The sequence below is a fragment of the Lactuca virosa genome, chromosome 7 (genome assembly GCF_052849685.1).
Source record: "Lactuca virosa cultivar CGN04683 chromosome 7, Lactuca_virosa_CGN04683_v6, whole genome shotgun sequence".
In the NCBI taxonomy this organism is placed as follows: domain Eukaryota; kingdom Viridiplantae; phylum Streptophyta; class Magnoliopsida; order Asterales; family Asteraceae; genus Lactuca; species Lactuca virosa.
Genome location: NC_136432.1, coordinates 84,750,446 through 84,757,743, shown reverse-complemented (window position 1 = coordinate 84,757,743; position 7,298 = coordinate 84,750,446). Strand labels below are relative to the sequence as shown.

The 7,298-nt window shown below is 38.3% G+C and overlaps 1 long non-coding RNA gene across 1 annotated transcript; it reads right to left on the bottom strand.

Moving 5' to 3' along the window:
• Window positions 1-4,172: 4,172 nt before the first annotated feature.
• LOC145125265 (uncharacterized) lies at window positions 4,173-5,808 on the bottom strand. Its single transcript, XR_013715903.1, has 2 exons — window positions 4,732-5,808; window positions 4,173-4,534 (listed from the first exon to the last, which is right to left on the bottom strand). It is a non-coding gene; the product is annotated as an uncharacterized LOC145125265 (long non-coding RNA).
• Window positions 5,809-7,298: the final 1,490 nt, after the last annotated feature.

The window sequence follows — 7,298 nt, the reverse complement described above, 5'->3', positions numbered from 1 at the left end:
CTAGATCCAAAAGCTATTAGGGTTTGCATGTACACCATAGGATTGATGTAGTGCTCAAAACCCATCAATATTAGCCTTATTACATAAATAAAACTAATAAAAAAATGTGGTGAACTAAATTCTGAAGGTATTATTAATACCCTCTAGTAATCAATTGATTATTACTCTGAGGCTAGTTCACTCGATCCATTATTACATAAGTAAATCGTTGTTATCTACATTGCGAGTTTTATAACCATACATTAACTTGATATGGCATGTATCGGGGCCAGTATCCTTTATGACTTTGTCACCCGTAGACCTGCCGGTCCCACTGTAGCTAGCAACGAGCTGTGGGATAGTCAGTCCCGTATAGATCTATACACAACAGTCACACTCTCCTTACAAGAGATTCTGGTTATAAGTGCTAGTCCTACACTTTGTTTCGGTGGTGAGTGTTACCAAGGACGTGTCTCCAACTTAGACTAACAAATTTACAAGTAATAATGCTGAAAACCTTTTTTGTAATTAACATGAATCCTTTATAAAATGATATCTTTTACTTCATGATTCATAAGTTCATTGCCTTAGTTTTGAAAACTGTTTCTGCGAGTTGATTTCTTAACCCATTTGGTAAAACTGTTTTCCATGTTAAAAGTATATTGAAAATAAAATTATCTTAAACAAAATAATATACTTTGAGCCCAAGATTACTTGTGCTTTTGCTTGTATTCCCCCCCCCCCCCTCTGAAAACATGAAAAACTCGGAAAAGCGTAGGGGTATGAACTCACCTGATAAGTGGTGAATCGGGCAGCGTTTCGTTTCTAGGAAGGATTGTTCTTGACGAAACAACGGGTTTCTGGTGAAAAACTGGGCTTCACGTGGGCAGTACTTCAACTGGAAAGACTGTTTTTCTTGGGAACTTCGGGCGTCTGGACTTGCGTCGTGTGCTAGGGGTGTTACCGGGGCTTCGGGGTGGTTTAGAGGGGCTTGAGAGGTGTTTTAAGGTGAAAGGAATGAGAGTAAAGCAACCAAACCCAGGCAGCCCTCACATTCTATTTATAGGTATTGAAACCCCGATTTACGCTGGGCGTAACTTTAGAGTACGCTGGGCGTACTCCCTCTACAAGCAGTACGTTGGGCGTACTCTTCGGATAAGCTTTGGTATGCGTGCCTTGAACTTCAAAAATTCATAACTTTCGCATACGAGCTCCGTTTTTGACGTTCTTTATATCCACGAGTAGGTGAGAATATACTCTACAACTTTCATTTAGTCTTCGTCGGCAAATTTTGAACTTATTTTTAATTATATATCTTTTAATAGGCCGAGACAGGAAAAATCCGAAAAAAAATCATAACTTCTTCATCCGATGTCCGTTTTCGTCTGTCTTTTTACCGTTGTACTACTATTGTTGAGACCTTCAATTCTCGTTTAGGTTGCATCGGCTAAAAATCGTTCGATTTTTATTTCGAGTTTTTAGTTGTCTACCGCTGATCTGAAACTTAGAAAAATCATAACTTCCTCATACGAAGTCGGATTTGGACGTTCTTTTTATGTACGCTCACGGTTTGTTATTATCTACGACTTTCGTTTTGATACTTAAGGCTAAAAAGTGTTTTATTAAAATTTCACTTTTTACGCTTAACAGTGTTTTACCGGTTTTGTCGCGAATCTTTGATTGGTCATAACTTCTTCGTTATAACTCGGATTTAAGTGTTCTTTATATTTTTGAAAACCTTGTTACGATATCTATCACTTTATATATACCAATTGAGATTTTTGAACATTTAATTTTTGACGTTACTTTTATTATTTCAAAAATAGGTTACAATACTTGATTTTAGAACATTACATTGACTTGAAATATCGGGTTGTCACAAGAAATAATGGTCTCGCCAAGCCTTTTGTAAAAACATCAGCAAGTTGCAAGTGTGAAGGAACAAATTGAACTTTAAGCTTTCCAGAAGCAACTTGCTCACGTACAAAATGGTAGTCAATGTCGATATGTTTAGCTCGTTTGTGCGCAATTGGATTTTGAGACAAGAAGATGGCACTTTTGTTGTCACAAAATAGCATAGGAGAGATGGAAAGCTGAACTCGTAGGTCTCGAAGAAGATGAACCATCCATTCCATCTCAGAAGCGGTATTAGCAAGAGCTCGATATTCTGATTCACAGCTAGAGCGGGAGACGGTAGGTTGTTTCTTTGCACTCCAGGATACAAGATTATTGCCTAGAAATATAGCGTAACCGTATGTAGAGTGTCGAGCCTCTAGGCACCGTGCCCAATCAGCATCAGAGTAACCTTGAACAATAGAAGAGTCAGCGGAGCGAGAAAAATTGAGTCCATAATGGATCGTACCCCTAACGTATCGTAGAATACGTTTGACAGCTAAGAAATGAGCATCGGTAGATTCTTGGAGAAACTGACTAACAGAATTTACTGCAAATGAAAGATCAGGTCGGGTTATGGTTAAGTATTGTAATGCACCGACGAGAGATCGATAGAGAGTAGGATCACGAAACGGGCGTCCTTGTGTACTGTGAAGTTGTAAGCCAACCGCCCATGGAGTCGCAACAGGTTTGGACGCGAGCATTTGAGCCCGATCAAGTATGTCTCTTGCATACTTATCTTGACTTAAAATAAACCATCTTTGGTGTGAGTAACCTCTAATCCAAGAGTAGCAAGATATGCACTAAACATTGTAAACCAAGCACGCGGATCCTGCTTAAGGCCGTATAAGGCTTTATGTAGACAACAAACGTGATTAGGAAATTGCGGATCAATGTAACCAGGAGGCTGCTCCATAAAGACCGGTTGGTCTAAGTGCCCATTTAAGAAAACATTTTTAACGTCAAGTTGATGAAGAGGCCAATTTCTTTGAACAGTTAAAGCAAGAATTGTCCTGACAGTAGCAGCTTTAACCACAGGACTAAAAGTATGAGTGAAATCAAAGCCAGGAAGCTGAGAAAAACCTTGAGCAACCAAGCGTGCTTTAATACGATCAACCGTGCCATCAGATAAGTACTTTGTACAATAAACCCATTTAGAGCCTACAATGTTCACACCAGTAGGACGGGGAACAAGGGTCCAAGTATGATTTGACTTTAAAGCACACAATTCTTCATCCATAGCTTCAACCCATCCAGGGTGTTTTAAGGCTGATTTGATGCCTTTTGGTTATGACTGAGCTAGTAAAGCAGCAAGAAGTCCATGCGGTTCAAAATCTGGAAAATGTTTAGGTTTAGATATACCAGATTGTGATCTGGTCCGCATTTGATGACGAGGGAGAACTGGGGATGGATCAACATCCTCGGCTTGGGATTCAGGAAGAGATGAATCAACAGTAGGAACAGTTAAAGTAGAAACAGGTGCAAAAATAGATTCTTGAATCGGCCCAACATCAGGAGATGTACAAATACAACATGGTCCATTTGGTTGTGAAGGTTCAAATGCATGGGAAAAGTTGGGTTGCGTGTGATTGACGTCATCATCATCTAAAGGATCTTGAAAGATGGAAACATGTAATAAAGTAGGATTGGTAGAGCCATTTGTGCCAGATGCAAATGGAAAAAGATTCTCATCAAATTGAGCATGGCGAGAGATATAAATGCGACCCGTATGTTTATCCAAGCAACGAAAACCTTTGTGATTAGAACTGTAACCCAAGAAAACACAAGGTATTGTGCGCGGTGAGAACTTGTTTGGCACAGTAGCCCGTAAACACGGATACACACGACAACCAAAAGGATGAAAAACCAAGTAATCTGGAGTATTATTGAACAAAATTTCAAATGGCGACTTGCCTCCAAGAAGTGTAGAAGGTAATCAATTTATAGTAAAAACAACAACTTCAAACGCCTCAACCAAATAAGTAAGTGGAACTGAAGCATGAAAAGCCAATGCTAAACCGGTTTCTGTTAGGTGTCGATGCTTACGCTTAGCTCTGCCATTCTGAGCAGCAGTGTAAGGACAAGACATTTGATGATGAATGCCACAAGTCAAGAAATGATCATGTAGTGTTTTGAAGGTAAACTCAGCCCCGCCATCTGATTGAAATACTTTAAGTTTAACCGAGAATTGAGTTTCTACAAAAGCTTGAAACTTGATGAATATGTCAAAAAATTCTGACTTTTGGCGCATAGGATAAAGCCATGTGAATCGTGAATAATCGTCAACAAAAATAGCATAATAACGAAAATCATTATTAGAAGAAATAGGTGCAACACCCCATAAGTCACAATGTACTAAATCAAGCACATTAAGTGCACGTTTATCATTATTACTAAAGGGCAACCGTTTACTTTTTGCCAACTGACAAGACTGACAAACAACAGACTTAGGTAAATGAGAAGTAACATACATAAGACCTTGTTTATTAAGTAATTTGACAATATCATAAGCAACATGACCCAAACGAGCATGCCAAAGTTGAAAAGAAGCACGAAGTCGCCGACTCTTAAGATCACTGAGAAAAGCCGAATCACTTCGTTCCAGAATATAGAGACCAAAATCATGTCGCCCTCTTCCCACGATCATCCCTGTTTTCTTGTGCTGAATAACAAACGAAATATCATCAAACGAAACAGTGACAGGCAAGTCCCGGGTTAGTTTGCTAATTGAAAGAAGATTTTTAGTAATTTGAGGGACAACTAACACATCCCGTAACGATAAATCACGAGTAATAGCACGTGACCCAATATGTGAGATTGATAATCGATGACCATTACCAACAGAAACTTGATGATTACCATTATAGGGAGTAGCCGAGTCAAGTTGAGAAGTAGTTGATGTCATATGAGAGGAAGCTCTAGAGTCCATATACCAATCAGAAACCTCGTTGGGCTGAATGTTCATAGCACCAAATGTTGATGCCAAATTAGCTTGAGAGGAAGAAGCGCCAGACCGTGCATAACGATCTGGACAATCAACAGCATAGTGGCCATCAATTTGACAGATTTGAAAAGGGGGAACATAGGTGCGGCGATTATTCCGACGACCTTAGTGTGAGTTACTTTGAGAACCACGTCCAGCAGTGGACCGAAAGCCAACAGAAGAAGATGAGTTACCAGATTGTCGGCCACCACGCTGATTAGAACGAGAGTTAGGGCCACCATGAGCCGCAAAAGCAACAGGTGCTGTGGAAGAATCCTCCAAGGATTTATGAAATAGAGAATAACTCTCTGCCTCTGATATAACATCACGAAGAGTGGGTGGAGGGATGAGGCGCATCTGTGACAAGGAAAAAGTGGAAAACATCGTACCAAGGCCACGACAATACCAATGCAACTTGTTGGTTCCGGAAACAGGGGCACCAATAGCAGCTAACTGATCACACTAGGAACGAAATTTGGTGCTATAAACTGTAACTGAGTCATTACCTCTGCGTAAATGTTGCAACTCATCATTGAGTTGGATTTCCCTTGTCTTGGAACGAAGAGAATAAGCCTTTTCTAAGGCAATCCATACAGCAGCGGCACTTTTACATCCTAGGGTTTCGGCCATGGATTCCTCAGTCAAAGAAGAAAGAAGGAGATTGTGCAGACGACGATCCTGAGCAAGCCAGTCCTTATTTGCTTTCTGTATAGCAACATCAGTAGAAGAAGATGATGACATTGGCAGAACTGAGCTTAATGGTGATCATATGAATGAGTGTGGCATAGGGAAGACAAGAATCTGATTCAACCATGGTGAATGAATGTGCCAACAGAAACGTGGCGGAAGGGAAAAAGAAAATGGCAAAGAAGGAACACGTATTAGGGTTGGGGAAAAAAATTGAAAAAGATACGTGAGGGGAATTAACCTTCTGATACTATGCGTAAATTGTAGAATATCACCCATATTTAGGTGATTGAAGTATTCCATATAAATAGAGAAATAATTAGGGTACAACATATACATGGGCCTATAGAAAATACACATGGACTAAACTACAATACAAATACAATTAAAGGACTATGGGCTAACACCATCAACATTTTATCATGGATGAATAGAATTTGCCAATAATGGCGCTCACTGAGGTTATCCATGGGACGATTCAATGCATTTATATTTAATGTTTTAGAAATAGAATAATATATAAATAAGAAAACATTATGTAGTCGTTAAATCACAAAAATCCTAATATATTTTTTTAAAAGGCGGGCTCTTTGGTGAATTCACCCCTTATATTGACCAAGAAAGAAAAATCACAAACATAACATACTTAAGGTTAATGATGTAAGTCGTAAGGCTAAAGATATAGCACCTTTACCTGTCATTTTATGCCTACATTATGGTGTGGTGCCCTGCAATACCTCTAACATTTTGCATGCTTTATTTAAAAAAAATAAACATTTCATAACATTTATAAAATAAAAACCATAACATTAAATTTAAAGACGGCTACTTAAGTCTTAAAAGGATGTCTCGAACAATTTTCCTAAAAACAATTTTTTTTAAAGTATTTTTAACCCTTTCAACGGCTAACTGAGAAGTTTTGCCTCCAACAGTATCAGTTTAAAAACTATGCCGTTCACCATTGTCTACGAAAATAGCCGCCGGTGGACGATGTTTGCCACCAACAATTCCATCCACATCGTATACCGCCGGGAATTTTACCCTCCACACAGTTTAGCCCAATGTTTTAAAAACCGGTTTGAACCGGCCGGTCGAACCGGTTGGACCGGGAACCGGAGGAGGAAGCAGTTCAATTATCACCGGTTTTATGTTGATTTTTGAACCGGATTGAACCGGCTGGTTTTTAGAAAAACCCGGTTGAACCGGTCAAAATAAACCGGTTGAACCGGTTAAACCGAATAAAAACACATAAAAAAACCATTTATATAATAAACTTTGGTGATTTTTTTTTTCAAATCTATTTAGTTTTCTCTAAATAAAAACATATGATAAATGTTAAAAAGTTTTTAATGTGTTTATATTCATCTAAAACTATATTTTGTTTTGTTATTATATTTTATTTTCTTTTTGACGTATATGGATTGATGAAAACATTAAAACTTATGGTTATGTGTTATTTTAATGTATTTGGATTCATCTACAACTTATTTTTTGTGAATTTTTAATGTTTGAACTTGTAAACATCAATTTCATGATTTATATATGTATGTGTAAGAAAATAGGAAAAAACATGAAAAATATTGAAACCGGTTTACTGGCGGTCGAACCGGTTTGACCGGAAACCGGTCACCATACCGGTTCAACTAAAAAACCGGTTTTTAAAAAATTGGTTTAGCCACAAATTGCATTTTTAGACTAAAAATGCTGCTTTTTATAACGACAAGACGTTTTGTCGTTTTCTATAATTTACTACTAT